Source organism: Bubalus kerabau, chromosome 4, assembly GCF_029407905.1.
Source record: "Bubalus kerabau isolate K-KA32 ecotype Philippines breed swamp buffalo chromosome 4, PCC_UOA_SB_1v2, whole genome shotgun sequence".
Lineage (NCBI taxonomy): Eukaryota > Metazoa > Chordata > Mammalia > Artiodactyla > Bovidae > Bubalus > Bubalus kerabau.
In genome coordinates, this window is record NC_073627.1 from 34378525 (window position 1) to 34394830 (window position 16306).

General features: G+C 43.3%; 1 long non-coding RNA gene across 1 annotated transcript in view; it reads left to right on the forward strand.

Annotated features, from left to right (window-relative positions):
* Positions 1–5349: 5349 nt before the first annotated feature.
* The window catches only part of LOC129651306 (uncharacterized), a 34779-nt gene continuing 23822 nt past the window's right edge, over positions 5350–16306 (forward strand). The window contains exons 1-3 of the long non-coding RNA XR_008714095.1: positions 5350–5450; positions 6080–6206; positions 6435–6516. This is a non-coding gene — a long non-coding RNA (uncharacterized LOC129651306). The remainder of the gene's footprint in view (positions 5451–6079; positions 6207–6434; positions 6517–16306) is intronic.

Genomic DNA, 16306 nt, shown 5'->3' on the forward strand with positions numbered 1-16306 from the left:
GTAGGATGGGTCATGTGTCGTATTACAACCATGCGTCCAATCACTCATGCAGCCTATATTCACCAGGCTCTTATTTTGTCTCAGATACTGGGCACAGATAAGACATGGTGCCTATTTTCCCCAGGAATAAGCCAATGAACATAGCACGTGAACATGCCATGTCAGAGGGAAGTTCAGGGACTCTCTGGAGCATGGAGGAGTGTTTCTGCCTTAGCCTAAGATGGGGCATGGTCAGGGAAGATTCAACCTCTAAGCACCCAGCACTCCAGGTAGGACTGCCATAAGGACCAATGACTATTTTAAGGATGCATGAACATCGTGTAGATGGTTAAGTAAAAGAGAAGAACAGGTTTTATTGTTTTTATTGCTATGTCTGGCTCCACAGCATGACAGAATCCTTCCAATAACTGGGGTGCTGAAAGATTTGACTCAGATCGCCTTTGCCTCTAAACCCCAGCATGCAGCATTTTCCCACCTCATTTCTCTTCTCAGTGTTTTTCTCCCAATCTTCTTCTCTACCAATCCCCAAACCACATTTTTCCAATACTATACTTTAGGTGGTGCAGTAGTAAAGAATCCACCTGCCAATGCAGGAGGCGCAAGAGACATGGGTTCAATCCCTAGGTTGGGAAGATCCCCTGGAGAAGGAAATGGCAATCCACTCCAGTATTCTTGCCTGGAAAATTCCATGGACAGAGGAGCCTGGTGGGCCACAAAGTCCATGGGGCCACAAAGAGTTGGACATGACTGAGCAAGGATGCACACACACTTTACCCCGTTTCATGTGGAAAACTTCTCTGAGCATGCTAATTTCATTGTCTTCCTCCTGCCTCCCACCCTGGATTCCAGGTGACCCCACCTTCCAACAGCGCTTCTAGGAGGGAGGGCAGGCTGTGAGCCGGGACCTGCTTGCACTCCTCTGGCCTCAAGCCCCAGCAGTTCAAATGCCTGCTGCAACCAACACGACTTCCCAACGGTCTTTTTTTTTTTAATTTACATTGTCTTTGGCATTGAAGCTTTGTCATATGTTTATTGGCTATTTAATGTCCTTTTTTTAAAAAGTAATTTTATTTATTTATTTTTGACTGCACTGGGTCTTTGTTGTTTGCACAGGCTTTCTCTAGTTCAGAGAGCAGGGGCTACTCTCTAGTTGGGGTACGCGGGCTCCTCATTGCAGTGGCTTCTCTTGCTGTGGAGCACAGGCTCTAGGGTGAGTGGGCTTCAGTAATTGTGGTGCAGGGGCTGTGCGGCATGGAGGATCTTCCCAGACCAGGAATCGAACCTGTGTCCCCTGCATTGGCAGGTGGATTCTTATCCACTCTACCACCATGGAAGTCCTGCAACTTTCTTAATGCTGTCCTCTTATCACTTTGTAAATGGAAGTCTTATCTTTCCCACTCTATTATAATCTACTGAAGGCCAGGACCAATGCCCTTGAAAGCTTTTCCATGCTCCACACAGGCTGGCATTGTGAGAAGCACTCGGTGTTTGTCATCACTTTATCAAGAAGTTGATAAAAATGAGGCTGTTAATTCCATCTCTGGGACTTCATTTGCAATTAAATGGATAGTGATGCCTTGGTTATGGCTTAATTAATAAATTCAATAAACGTGAATTAAGGATCTATGATGAGTCTGACGCCACGTACAGGCTCTGCAGAGATGAATGGCAGGTCTCTGCTCTCAAGAAGTTCATAATCTAGTAGGAGAGACGAACATGTGTAAACAGATATTTATAAAACCATGGGTAATTGCTACAGAATAGGTTTGTTTAAAGGACTGTGAAAACCCAAAGGAGGGAGCGAGAGACTATGCTTGCTGACATGATGGATTATCTTCATTCTGAAGGATGCAAACAAGATTTCCAAAGGGGTAGGGGGGAGTGTTCCAGGCAGAATAAGAGAGGGTACAAAGATCCAGAAGCACAGTAGAGTGGGAAGCTTCTTTGGAACAACTTGGGCATCTCAGTGTGTCTAGGACATGGGTGCTGTGTCAGGGAATGGTGTCAGCTTGTGCAAGCCCTTTTGTACCAGCTCAGAGATTGAGACTCTATGTGGTACTCACAGAGGGCCAAAGGAGGTTTCCAGACATCTGAGTCAGTGCCATGATCCTGTTCAGAAGACACCCTTTGGTCTCTTTCTGTCTGGAGTGCCAGGAAGGGCTACACAGAAGCCAAGAGAGGCCAAAGGATCAAATGGATTTAGGAAGAGAAGCTGATGGCAGAGGTCGGTTACAAGGAAACTCTAATTATTCCCTAACATATTAAGACTACTTTGGTGGTAGAGAGAACCCATCGACTGTAAGAAGAGGGATGGAAGAAATGGGGAACCATTAACAAAGAAAGAGGGATATTTTTAACTGACTTTTTAAAAGGCTTTTCTAAAACATATATATATATATATATATGATAGCTATATCATTCATGATATAGACATTAGTATCAATTAGATTTGTTGTAGATACAAGGAAAAAACAATTTAGAGAGTAAGTGGTTAAGGACAACTTAAAGCTTTCTCTGTTAATGCTTAACTATCGTGGATGATTGCATGGTTTGTTCTGGTCCCCTAGTCATATGTAGAATTAATCCATATCAAACCTTTTTTGCATAGCATGTGAACAGACAAGCCAGACCTGCAGGCTTGTCCACAGCTGTCCAGCTGTGTACCCCGTTTACCTCGGCAGCTTCCTTCCATCCTGGACATCCTTTTCCTAGCCTTCCTGACAGCGAGACCCTCCCCTGATTCTGCACTGTGAGTGGAGATGGGACTGATAGTATGAAGTGTGCCAAGCGGCTTCCCAGAGTGGTGACTTTGCCTGAGTCACCAGAATCTGAATTCTTATCCTCAGTTTTGCAAGATCCCCAAAGCCCAGTTCCTCAGTGTTCCAATGTTAATTAAGCTCAGAAAGGCTGAGCTAACAAAATTCTGCCAATTCATTAATTTACCATGAGAAACATAACTGCCAGAGGGGATAGTCACTTGTGTCCTCCAAACCAGTGAGCACATTTACTCTGCTTTGACATTTCCACACGAAGCCAAATTTCAGCTTGGAAGTTGTGTGGTGAGTAAGGAGTCCCAACAACTGGAGATAGACATGTGCTGGAATAATAGATGCTGCTAGAGTTGTTGGAGAAGGCAATGGCACCCCACTCCAGTACTCTTGCCTGGAAAATCCCATGGACGGAGGAGCCTGGTGGGCTGCAGTCCATCGGGTCGCTAGGAGTCGGACACGACTGAAGCGACTTAGCAGAGTTGTCTGATGTCCCCATGTCCCCCAGAGGAATTTTCCCACCCAGACACTCAAGCAGCACCAGTCTCCCGGTGGCAATTTCCCTGAACTTGTAGACAAAACTTTCAGGAAAAATGTTATTTGAGATGCTTGTGTTACTGGTGGCGAAATCAGGAAAGGACTGGGCAATAACAACCTCTGGTTTCAAATCAGAAGTTCCCACAACCTCCTCTTGAGATTTGATTAATTTACTAGAGCAGCTCATGGAACTTGGGGAAATGCTTACATTTCCTAGTTTATTAAAGGGCTTCATAAAGGATGGGCTTCCCAGGTGGCTTAGCAGTGAAGAATCCACCTGCCAGTGCAAGAGATACAGGTTCCATCTCTGGGTCAGGAAAACCCACTGGAGAAGGAAATGGAAGCCCACTCCAGTATTTTTGCCAGGGAAATGCCATGGACAGAGCAGCCTGGCAGGCTACAGTCCATGGTGTTGCAAAGAGTCGGAAATGACTGAGTGACTAAACAGCAACAACAGCATCATAAAGGATGAAGATGAACAGCGAGATGAGGAGACACCTAGGGCAAGATCCAGGAGGGTCTCAGGCACAGGAGGTCTGTCTCCATAGGGCTGGGGGCTCCCTTCTGGGGCGGACATATGTGCCAACCTGGAGGCTCCCAAACCCTCTACAGTTGGGATTTTATGGAGGCTTCCTCACAAGAGCACAATCAATTATTAACTCCATTTCCAACCCCTCTCCCCTCTCTGGAAGATGGAGCGTGGAGATGGGACTTAAAACTGAACATTCTTCATCATGGCTTGGCTTCCTGGTGACCAGCTCCCAGCCAGAAGCCCACCTGAAGTCACCTCCATAGAACAAAAGACCATCCTAGTGCTCTTATGACTCAGAAATTTACAAGAGTTTTAGGAGCCCATGTGTCAGAGACGAGATCAAAGTCTAATGTGAGAATATGAGATGCTCCTAGCATTGTTATCACTTAGCAACTTACAAGGGTTTTAGGAGCTCTGTGACAGGAACTGGGCACAGAGTCCAATATGCATATGTTCTGTTATTTTCTATTCTTTCACACAGTCTACTGAGTCAAACTTTAATCTCTTCTGGAAACACCCTCACAGACACACCCAGAAATAATGTTTAGGAAATCAAGTTGATGCAGAAAATGAACCATCACAACACTGAAGGTCAGAGAAAGGTTAAGCAGATTATGGTACCTTCTCAAGAGGCTGTCATGTTCTGTGATGGCCTCTTTTTTTCTTTCTGAAGTTTGCTTTTTCTGCCTCAGTTGGGCCTCACCACACGTCTCACTGGCAGGTAAGCTGTAGCTTTCCTTTATTCAGTTCAGTCTCTACCCTAGGAGAGTGAAAAAGTTGGCTTAAAGCTCAACATTCAGAAAACTAAGATCATGGCATCTGGGCCATCACTTCATGGGAAATAGATGGGGAAACAGTGGAAACAGTGTCAGACTTTATTTTGAGGGGCTCCAAAATCACTGCAGATGGTGATTGTAGCCATGAAATTAAAAGACGCTTACTCCTTGGAAGGAAAGTTTTGACCAACCTAGATAGCATATTCAAAAGCAGAGATATTACTTTGCCAACAAAGGTCTGTCTAGTCAAGGCTATGGTTTTTCCAGTGGTTGTGTATGGATGTGAGAGTTGGACTGTGAAGAAAGCTGAGCGCCAAAGAATTGATGCTTTTGAACTGTGGTATTGGAGAAGACTCTTGAGAGTCCCTTGGACTGCAAGGAGATCAAACCAGTCCATCCTAAAGGAGATCAGTCCTGGGTGTTCATTGGAAGGACTGATGTTGAAACTGAAATTCCAATACTTTGGCCATCTCATGTGAAGAGTTGACTCATTGGAAAAGACCCTGATGCTGGGAGGGATTGGGGGCAGGAGGAGAAGGGGACGACAGAGGATGAGATGGCTGGATGGCATCACCGACTCGATGGACATGAGTTTGAGTGAACTCCGGGAGTTGGTGACGGACAGGGAGGCCTGGCGTGCTGTGATTCATGGGGTCACAAAGAGTCGGACACGACTGAGCAACTGAACTGACTGAACTGACTGACCTTGGGTCTTCCAAACAGGCACTTTTCCATCTGCCAGCAGAGTAGGATCTGAGGAGAAAGAAGAGAGAAACACGTGTGGTCAGTCTGCACTATTTAATTGGAAGGACATTGCTCTCTAAGTTAAAAACTAAGGTAAGAGTAACAAAAACACTCATGTATTCCATTTATCCAGAAATTCCACTTAATGTAAGTAAACTATTTAAAAAAAAAAATAGGAAGAGCTAAAACCAGAGCTAAAAATTCCATGGACAGGGGAGCGGGACAGGCTATAGTCCATGGAATCGCAAAGAGTCGGACACGACTCTGCAACTAACTTTCACTTTCACTTTCATCACACTGCAAAATCAATGGCAATGCAAAGTCCGACAATATGGACTCACTGATTTAAAATACAGTGAGTGTATGTAAGACAGAACTGGGTAGCTTAAAAAAGTAGGTGATAGGACTGAAATGAATCCTGGAAACATTTTTCTGTTATAACACTAAGTAAAAAGACTGGCTACAACTGTGCAAAAATTTATTAGCACAAGAAAAAACAAAGAGATCGAGTATAAAGACAAATTCTAGAAACTGTAGAAGACCTGTGATATTTCGAGTGATGTGTTTCCTTCTGTTCTGAAAAAGTTCTCTAATGTTGTCACACTGGCTTTGCAATTAAAAATAAAGACATGCTACCAACACTGGCCTTTATAACATGTTATTTTTGTGTACTGAGACATTGAATGAACTATATTTGAACGTGGCCATTGCATGCCTTCCAGGCTTGGGGTTGGAGGCCAAGGAGCCCGGCACCCGCGGCTGGCCTGTCCTCGCCGTGAGAGCATTTTCCCACCTGCAGGCAGCAGGAGCGTGAGAGACGAGCCCAGCAGACAGTGTGGCTTTGTGCCTGTGAGTCGGTTGTGTCAAAATACATTGTACTTCATGCCCTTTCTGACTCCCAGCCCTGAGAGACACACAGTTCCTTCCTCGCAACTTGCTCAAAGCTTTCTGGTTTTGTTGCTTTGTAAATATGAAATTCATCCCAAAATTTGGAGTTTCTCATGACCTGAGGGACCCTGCCAGCTCTTCTCCGAGCATGCACAGGAGGGAAAACGTGGTTCTTGTTTTCCATTCCAGAGCCTGCACCCCATGATGTAGTCAAGCAAAGCATCCAAGGACTAGATGCCATGATGGACATGCGCGTGACAAGCAGCTCCAGGTAATGCTCTGATGAGTGGCTCTGAGCACAGCACAGACCAAAAACCAGTGCTCCGAGACCAGCTAACCAGCTTAAGAACCAGTGGCTGGAACATGAGCACATCAGGTGGAGGTGGAAAGGACTAGAAAAGTTCTCTAAGCCTACCTCCTGCACTTGGCACAAGCCCTCCCACCCTCCCATCCCTGTGAAGCTGTCAGCCAGCTGCGGCCTGACTGCAGCCATGAGAACACGGTTCTCAGAGGGCAAGCAGGTATCAGAATCACTTTCCATGCCTTGTATTTCATGCTGCTCTCAGAGAGCACCACTTCTAAGTCCCATAACACAGGAACACCTATGACATGCCCAGCACTGCTCTAAATGTTTTGTATATATTAACTGATTTCAGTGGCTTCCTGGATGGCAAAGTGGTAAAGAATCCACCTGCCTATGCAGGAGATGCAAGACATATGAGTTCTACCCCTGGGTTGGAAAGATCCCCTGGAGAAGAAAAAGGCAACCTGCTCCAATATTCTTGCCTGGAAAAATCCCATGGATGGAGGAGCCTGGGGGTCCTCCATGGGGTCACAAAGAGTCAGACACTACTGAAACAACTTATCACTAACACTAGCTATTATAATGGGCTTCCCTGGTGGCTCAGATGGTAAAGAATCTGCCTGCAATGCTGGAGACCCGGCTTTTGATCCCTGGGTAGGGAAGATACCCTGGAGAAGGGAATGGCTACCCACTCCAGTTGACAGAGGAGGACACCGAATAGTTTAAGTAACTTGTTCAGGGTCAAAGTTAACAGCTGGTGAGCAATGATGACTCCATCCCAGTCTGCCTGGCTCCAGAGGCCAAACTCTTAGCTCTGCTGTATTGCCCATTGAATGTACATCCAGCAGTGAGACCCTCTTCTGCCTTCTGGAGTCATACCACACAGAGGGCTTGACTCTCCTTTCACATGCTAAGTGTTCAAACACAGTCATTCTACATCCCTCCCTCAGTCACTTTCCCCAGGCCACTAAGCCCTCCACATACCAAGCCCTGCATCTGCTGAGTCTCACCACTTCACTGCTCCTCAGAGTGTCACCAAGCAGAAGCTCAATTGTTTTCTTATGTAGAACTGTTGCACATGGGGGCCTCTGACAGCCAAATCTCCCAGGGGTCAACCAGATGTATGATTCTCCACTGTCTCCATCTCAGCCCTTTTCAGGGTATCAGAGGGTCTGAAATCATTCAGAAAGGGAGGTGAGGGCTGTTAGTGCATGAGGACAGGATTCCTCAATCTGATTTTCAAAGGAGACTGGCTTTTCATTTCCCCAGAGACTTAATAAAACTACCAAGTGAGGAGGAAAAGAAAAAGAGAGGAGGAGTAATTGTAAAGTTCAAAAGCAGGAAAAGAACCACTGCTATTTCTATTTTCCATATCACCACTATAAACTCTGGCGCCTGACGGAAGTGGCAGGGGTGGTGGTTCTGACTGTACAAAGTGTCAGATGCTGCTGATAAACTCTGAGCTATTAGCAAGAGCATCTCTGCTAGAGCTAAGTTTACACTGTCCATGGAGAGAATCAACGTGAAGGAAAACAGAAGCCAGCAGCCAATCAAAGCAGACACGTGGCCGGCCCATCAGAAAGGATGCTGGCCAATAGGATGCAGTGTTTCTACCAACGAAATGCCATCCAGCACAGACCTTCTAATGAATCAGTTTGGTCAACATTCAGACCAATAATGTTTACTAAAAATTTTTAAATTACCACAGTTTTCCCCACACAATTGAAGCAGAAAGTATATTTTACATCAGTGACATCGTTTGGTATCTCTCTCCTTTCTCCCTTCCTCCCTTCATCCCTCCCTCTGTCCCACCTTATAGCAACCTCTCTGTCTTTTAAAAATTAATTTTAAAAATTAATATGATGAGAGATCTTTTATTTTTTAAAGATCCATTGAGATAGTTGCTGAGTTTGCCTTTGCAATCTGGAAGCTCATACACTTCAGATGTGGAAATTCTATTGAAATATTCTTCCCCAAATTCTTCCATGTGTTTCCTCTGTGCTTTACTATCCCTTTTAAAAGTAATTAACTAATTTTTGGCTGTGCTGGGTCTTCAGTGCTGCATGCAGGCTTTGTCTAGTTTCTCTAGAGCAAGGGGGCTACCCTTCATTGCAACACATGGGCTTCTCATTGTGGTGGCTTCTCTTGTTGTGGAGCACCGGCTCTCAGGCACATGGTCCTCAGTCCTTGCGGCACGTGGACTCCTTGCGGCACGTGGACTCAGTATTTGCCCCAGGGCACATGGAATCTTCCCAGACCAGGCATCGAACCTGTGTCCCCTGCATGGCAGGCAGATTCCCAACCACTGGACCACCAGAGAAGTCCCTCTGCTATTAATATTCTTAATCAAACTGATCCCCTATATTTCTTGTTTCTTTTGTTTTTTTCACACCGTTTGTGAGGAAATCTCCCAAAATCATCTTCCAAAATCTATGTGGAGTTTCTCATCTTCTATCAATTTTTTAACTCTCCCCAAACTTTTTCTCATCTAATATTCCTTTTTACTTATAGCATCCTATTTCTGTTTTACTATACAATATTTTCTCTTGTTTTTATGGACATAAATAAAAGGATTTTTAAATTTATTTTTTAATTGAAGGATAATTGCTTTACAGAATTTAGCTGTTTTCTGACAAACCTCAACAGGCATGTCATAGGTATATATACATATATCCCCTCCCTCTTGAACCTCCCTCCCATCTCCTGACCCATCCCACCCCTCTAGGTTAATACAGAGCCTCTGCTTGAGTTTCCTGAGACATACAGCAAATTCCCATTGGCTATCTATTTTACATATGGTAATATAAGGTTCCATGTCACTCTCTCCATACATCTCACCCTCTCCTCCCCTCTCCCCGTGTCCATAAGTCTGTTCTCTATGTCTCTTTCTCCATTGCTGACCTGCAAATAAATTATTCGGTACTATCTCTCTAGATTCCATATATATGCATTAATATATGATATGTATCTCTGTCTTTCTGACTTACTTCACTCCGTATAAAAGGATTTTTAAAGTTCGCTTCTCCTGCTTCCTTTCAAAGTCTCGTTTCCTGCCCCATCGCATCACTCACGAAAGAGATTTTCTTTGCTTCTTGGTGGTCGTCACTGCCAAGACACCACTAAGCTAATAGGAATCTGTGTGCCTGAGGAGAGCTTTTGACTCACACAGTTCAGTTAAGGTTGTTTGATTGAGAGAATCCCAGCTATTGACATCAGAACATCTTTTCTCTTGGCTAATCCATGTTCCTGAGAAATGATTTTGCCATCACCTTCCTGAAAGCGTAGCCTGACTGGCAGCCTTCCACAAGCCAAGGAGAATGATCTAATCATTTAATATATATGTTTCTATACTTTCCCTCAATACTCTACCACCTGATTCATTGGAAAAGACCTTGATGCTGAGAAGGATTGAAGGCAAAAAGAGAAGGGAGTGGCAGAGAATGAGATGGTTAGATAGCATCATCAACTCAATGGACAGGAGTTTGAGCAAACTCCAGGAGATAGTAAAGGACAGGGAAGCCTGGCATGCTGCACTCCATGGAGTCACAAAACTTTGGACATGATTTAGTGACTGAATAACATTCTTTCCCCTATTTTCAGTAAGTACCCGATCTACAGTTGTTCCTAGATTTTCTGAGTCCAGAATCCCTCTGGTTCAACTCTCCAAGAAGGAAACCCCTAATTCTCCTTCTAGGATGTTGGGTGATGTCACCTGGCAGTACAGCTTTGGGAAGGATGCTTAAATGAACTTATTTACAAAAAAGAAACAGTCTCTCAGGATTACAGAATGAATTTATGGTTACCATTGGGGGAAGGGTAGTTAGGGAATTTGGGATCGACATGCACACACTGCTGTGTTTAAAATGGATAACCAACAAGGACCTACTGTAGGGCACAGGGAGCTCTGCTCAATGTTATGTGGCAGCCTGGATGGGAGGGGAGTTTGGGGGAGAATGGATACAGGTATATGTATGGCTGAGTTCCTCTGCTATGGACCTGAAACGATCACAACTTTGCCAATAGAAAACAAAAAGTTAGAAAAGTTTTCACCGTGTGCAAAAATTATCTTTGCAAACCTAATCAGCCAATATAACAAAACAAAAAAAGCTTCTGTGAACATCTTTCTATTTACAACTAGCTTGTGTTAGGAAAGAATATTGTCACTGCTCGTTCCGTTGTTCAGTTTGCTGCAAAGACATAACCCCAAATTGCATTATTTTATAATCTGCATAATTTATGCAATTTCCTTCAACCTTGAATCAAGGTTAGAGGGAATGTTATTGATCACCGAAGGCTGTCGGTGGCTAATATCCAAGGGTGGCATACAGATGGGTTGACATCTAAGTGTGACCTCTCTTAGTTAAGGACCAGTGTCTGACCTGGCTGCGGCCATTGACCCTCCCTGACTCCAACACACTCTGCAGTCTCTGGCAGGGCTCAGGGAGTAATGGTTAATTGAATAAAAATTGTATCTTCCATGACAGGAGTTTTCAGTAATCAGTAGGAAAACAGTGTTGAACGTACCTCCATCCTACATAACACACGTTGGCCAAGAATCAGTTTATACTCAGCTGACCAGTGATTTTGTGCAACAGTAGGGTAAATGTCAGTTGGCTTACAAGTGAGAGAACAGTAGGGGTTCCACGTGTTATTCACTGAGAACCTACAACCACAAGGAGGGTCTTCTAAGGAAGGAATCTTGCCACAGTTTGTTCTGCTTTCTCTCTGTGAGCGTAAGATTTGTCATTACTTTTGCATCTGCTTTTACGAGATTCTCAGGAGCAGTGTGACTTGTACCTGTTTTTGCTATCAGAGATGCAGTCTTGAATGATGCCTCTGCAATGTTAGCCTTTTTTATTTTCCCTTTAAAAATAAGATTCACATACCACCAGCCTGGAATATATTCTTTTATGCTTGTTCTTTAAACATTCAATTAATATAGTGAAAAGCTTTGTTTGCAAATGACACAAGAGCTCTGATGGCTTCACAACATGCTTTGTGACAGAACTGAGATGGAGCACAGGAGACTGGAATTCACTGGAGTGACAGTTCAATAAAATCCAACTTTCAGCGAGTTACCATCATGCTTCCTCTTCACCTTTTCCTTCTTCAGTGCCTTGTCCAAAATAATTGAATTCACAGAGCCTTGGTTACTATTTTTTTAAATAATTTTATTTATTTTTCGCTGTGCTGGATCTTTGTTGCTGTGCAGGCTTTTCTCGAGCTGCATCGAGTGTAGGCTACTTCCTAGTCGTGGTGTGTGGGCTTCTCACGGGGGCGGCTTCTCTCGTTGCAGAGCTCAGGCTCTAGGACTCGCAGGCTTCAGTAGTTACAGCACATGGGCTCAGTAGTTGTGGTGTATGGGCTCAGTGGTTGCAGCTCCCAGGCTCTAGAACACAGGCTCGATAGTTGAGGTGCATGGGCTTAGTTGCCCTGCAGCATGTGGGATCTTTCTGGACCAGGGATGAAACCCGTTATCTCCTGCACTGGCAGGCGGATTCTTTGCCACAGAGCTACCAGGGAAGACCTCTATTTATTTTTATGACATTACTTTGAGACCTATAGTATTTCTATTTTCCTCATTACTATGTTTTAATTTTTTTAATTTATTTTTATTTTTTGGCCATGCCACACAACACGTGGGAACTAGTTCCCAGCCAGGGATTAAACCTGTGCCCTCTGCATTGAAAGCACAGAGTCTTAACCACTGGACTGTCAGGGAAATCCCTCTTTGTGGAAAGTCCTTTTCATTACTATTTTTAATAAGCTTTTCTAAGAATGCTGCTGCTGCTGCTAAGTCACTTCAGTTGTGTCTGACTTTGTGCGACCCCATAGACAACAGCCCACTAGGCTCCACCATCCCTAGGATTCTCCAGGCAAGAACACTGGAGTGGGTTGCCATTTCCTTCTCCAATGCATGAAAGTGAAAAGAATAGTTTTAGATTTACAGAAAAGTTGTAAACAGGGAGTTCCCATATATTATTACACACCCAGTTTCCCTTATTGCCAGCATCTTATGTTGCTATGGTTCATTTGGCACAACTAATGAACCAATGTTGATTCATAATTGTTAGCTAAAGTGCATACTTTATTCAGATTTCCTTAGGTTTTGCCACATTACATTTTGTTGTCGTGTCTCCTTTGGCTCCTCTTGTCGGTAACAAGTTTCCCAGGCTTTGCTTATCTTTGGTGACCTTGACAGTTTCAAGGAATGCTGATTAGGTATTTTGTAAAAAAAGAAAAAAAAAAATCCCTCAGTTGGGGGTTGTTGCTTCTCATACTTTTACCAGGGTTATGTGTTTGGGGGAGGAAGTCCACAGAGGTAAAATCCTATTCTCATCACACTCTATCAAGAATTCATGCTATTAACATTACTTGTCACTCATCACTGTGGTTGTTAACTTTGATCATTTGGTTTGAGGTAGTGTTTCCAGGCATTTCCACTGTCAAGTTATTCCTTTTCCTTCCCTTTCTGTAGTGCCTCCACACTCAACCTCCAACAATGTGTCAAATTTATCATTTAAATACTCCTGTTGCTCTATGGCTCAAGATTCTGTTCCAAGTTAGCAGGTCTCAGGTACTGTGTCTCCCTGAACGTGCCTGACGCACCAGGTTTGGGGATGGTGGTTTGCTCTAAGGCCTCAGCTCTTTGATGGATCCAATAAAAGTCATTCATTTCTTTGTCTGTCTTTTTCTTATTTTAAGGATGACAGTGACAGTTTTCAGACATTTTACAAATTAGAGCTAAAACTGGAAGTCTCCTTACACTATTTTTACACCTTAATGAATCACCATGAGTCACTAATCCACTTTTGTGCATCTGGGATAAACACAACATGATGTGACCAGGGAAGACAAGAGGAATGAACATTAATACAATTATCCCTCAGGATCTGTGGGGGATTGATTTCAGGGGCCCCCAGGATACCAAACCCTGCAGACATTCCAGTCTCTTATATGACATGGCACAGCATTTGATGTAACCTACCCACATCCTCCCGTACACTTTCAATCATCTCTAGATTCTTCCACACACTGTAAACATTATCTAAGTAGTTTCTCTCATGCAACTATTTCAAGTTTTGCTTTCTAGAAATTTCTGTACTCTTTAAAAAATATTTTCAATCTGTAGATGGAAAACCCACAGCAGGCCAACTGTAATCACAAATACCATGAAGCCACGGTACTGAGATAACCTGACTCTGTGAATGGCCTTGGAGCCGAGATGGACTGGGGCACAGGCTGTGAGGTGCTCATGCAGCCTTCAAGGGTTTAATGACTTATAAAGAAACAGGGCTTCTGAGAAAAATCATAAATCACACATATATATTCAGTAGGTATAACTGAATCATTTTGCTGTAACCTGAAGCTAGCACAGCATTGTAAATCAACTATATGTCAGCAAAAAAAAATAGATTGATATTTAAGTTGGAGGCATAAGTTGGAGGCACCAATGACGGCATAAAGTTAAGAGCACTTTTATATATATTGATCTTATTATTATGTCACTACTAAAAGTTGTGTCAGTGGACAGTTTGGTGATATAATCATTGCAAAATCAAAAAAGAAAACTTGACACTCATTGCTTTTATTTTTTTTGAACTTTCTATTTTGTATTGGGATATAACCCAATATTCATTGGGAGGACTGATGCTGAAGCTAAAGCTCTAATACTTTGGCCACCTGATGCAAGGAGCCAATTCATCGGAACAGACCCTGATGCTGGGAAAGAGTGAAGGCAGGAGGAGAAGGGAATGACAGAGGATGAGATGATTGGATGGCATCACCAATTCAATGGACATGAGTTTGAGCAAACTTTGGGAGATGGTAAAGGATAAGGAAGCCTGGTGTGTTGCAGTCCTGCTGCTGCTGCTAAGTCACTTCAGTCGTGTCCGACTCTGTGTGACCCCATAGACGGAAGCCCACCAGGCTCCGCCGTCCCTGGGATTCTCCAGGCAAGAACACTGGAGTGGGTTGCCATTTCCTTCTCCAATGCATGAAAGTGAAAAGTGAAAGTGAAGTCACTCAGTCGTGTCTGACCCTCAGCGACCCCATGGATTGCAGCCTACCAAGCTCCTCCGTCCATGGGATTTTCCAGGCAGGAGTACTGGAGTGGGGTGCCATTGCCTTCTCCGTGTTGCAGTCCATGGGGTCACAAACAGTCTAATACGACTGAGTGACTGAACAACAACACAGCTGATTAACAGTGTTGTGATAATTTCAGTGGAATGATGAAGGGATTCAGCCATACATATACATGTATACATTCTCCCCCAAACTCCCCTCCCATCCAGGCTGCCACATAACATTGAGCAGAGTTCCCTGTGCTATACAGTAGGTCCTTGCTGGTTATCCATTTTAAAAAATAGTAGACTGTACATGTCCATGCCAAACTCCCTAACTATCCCTTCCTCACTGGTGACCATAAGCTTGTTTTCTAAGTCTGTGAGTCTCTGTTTTATTAGTAAATTCATTTGTATCATTTCTTTTTAGATTCCACATATAAGGTATGTCATACTATATTTCCCTTTCTCTGTCTGACTTACTTCACTCAGCATGACAATTTCTAGATCCATTCATGTTTCTGCAAATGGCATGATTTCACTCTTTTTTATGACTGAGTAATATTCCATATTTTTCTTTATCCAGTCATCTGTTGACAGGCATTTAGGTTATTTTCATGTCTTGGCTAGTGTAAACAGTGCTGCAATGTACATGGGAGTGCATGCATTCTTTCAGATCAAGCTTTTCTCCAGATATATGACCAAGACTGGGATTGCAGGATTATATGGTTGCTCCTTTATATGCACTGATCTTGTTATAATGTCAGCTACTAAAAGTGGTCTCAGGGGACAGTCAGGTAATCTAATCATTGTCAAATCACAAAAGGAAGCTTGACACCCATTGCTTTCAAATCAAAATCCTCACCTTGGGAAAATTTGCTTCCACTTATTTGGATTATCCCCAACACTTTTATTCAGAATTTCAATATTTACTTACCCTTGTGTAATTTACAACTAATTTATTCCAGAGGCTCACCATACAGCTACATTGCTAAATATTAGATTGCTTTGGAGGAAATATATATTAGTAGCGAAAGGAATCAGTTTTATAAAGACTTATCATAAAGCTATGATAATTAAGGCAGATGGATATTTCCATAGAATACTCAAACAGAACAATGGGACAGAACAGAAAGTTCAGAAACAAGTCTACACATGTTAAGAAATTTTATATGTAATAGTCACAGATTTGTGAATTAATGAAGAATGGTTATTAATTATAAGCAGGGCTGATCTATTGATTTTTCATAGTTAAAAAATGAAAGTGGAACCCAACTCACATCATTCACATAGATTGGCAGAAACCAGCAGATGCCAAGTAGTAGTGAAGATGTGGAATGACAAACCATCCCTCAAATACACTGCTGGTAGCATGATTTTTTTTAATTGCTATAAAAAATATTTTTTCCAAGTAAATTTGAGGATGCATGCACTACTATCATGCATTGGAAAAGGAAATGGCACCCCACTCCAGTGTTCTTGCCTGGAGAATCCCAGGGACAGAGGAGCCTGGTGGGCTGCCGTCTATGGGGTCGCACAGAGCTGGACACGACTGAGCGACTTAGCAGCAGCAGCAGCAGTACTATCAGAAGTACCACTCCCAACCATCCACCCTAGAGTGGTAGCTCACAATTCTCTCAGACCAAATGTGTTCTTTTGATAATAAATAGTTTATAACATACTCTTTGCTATCC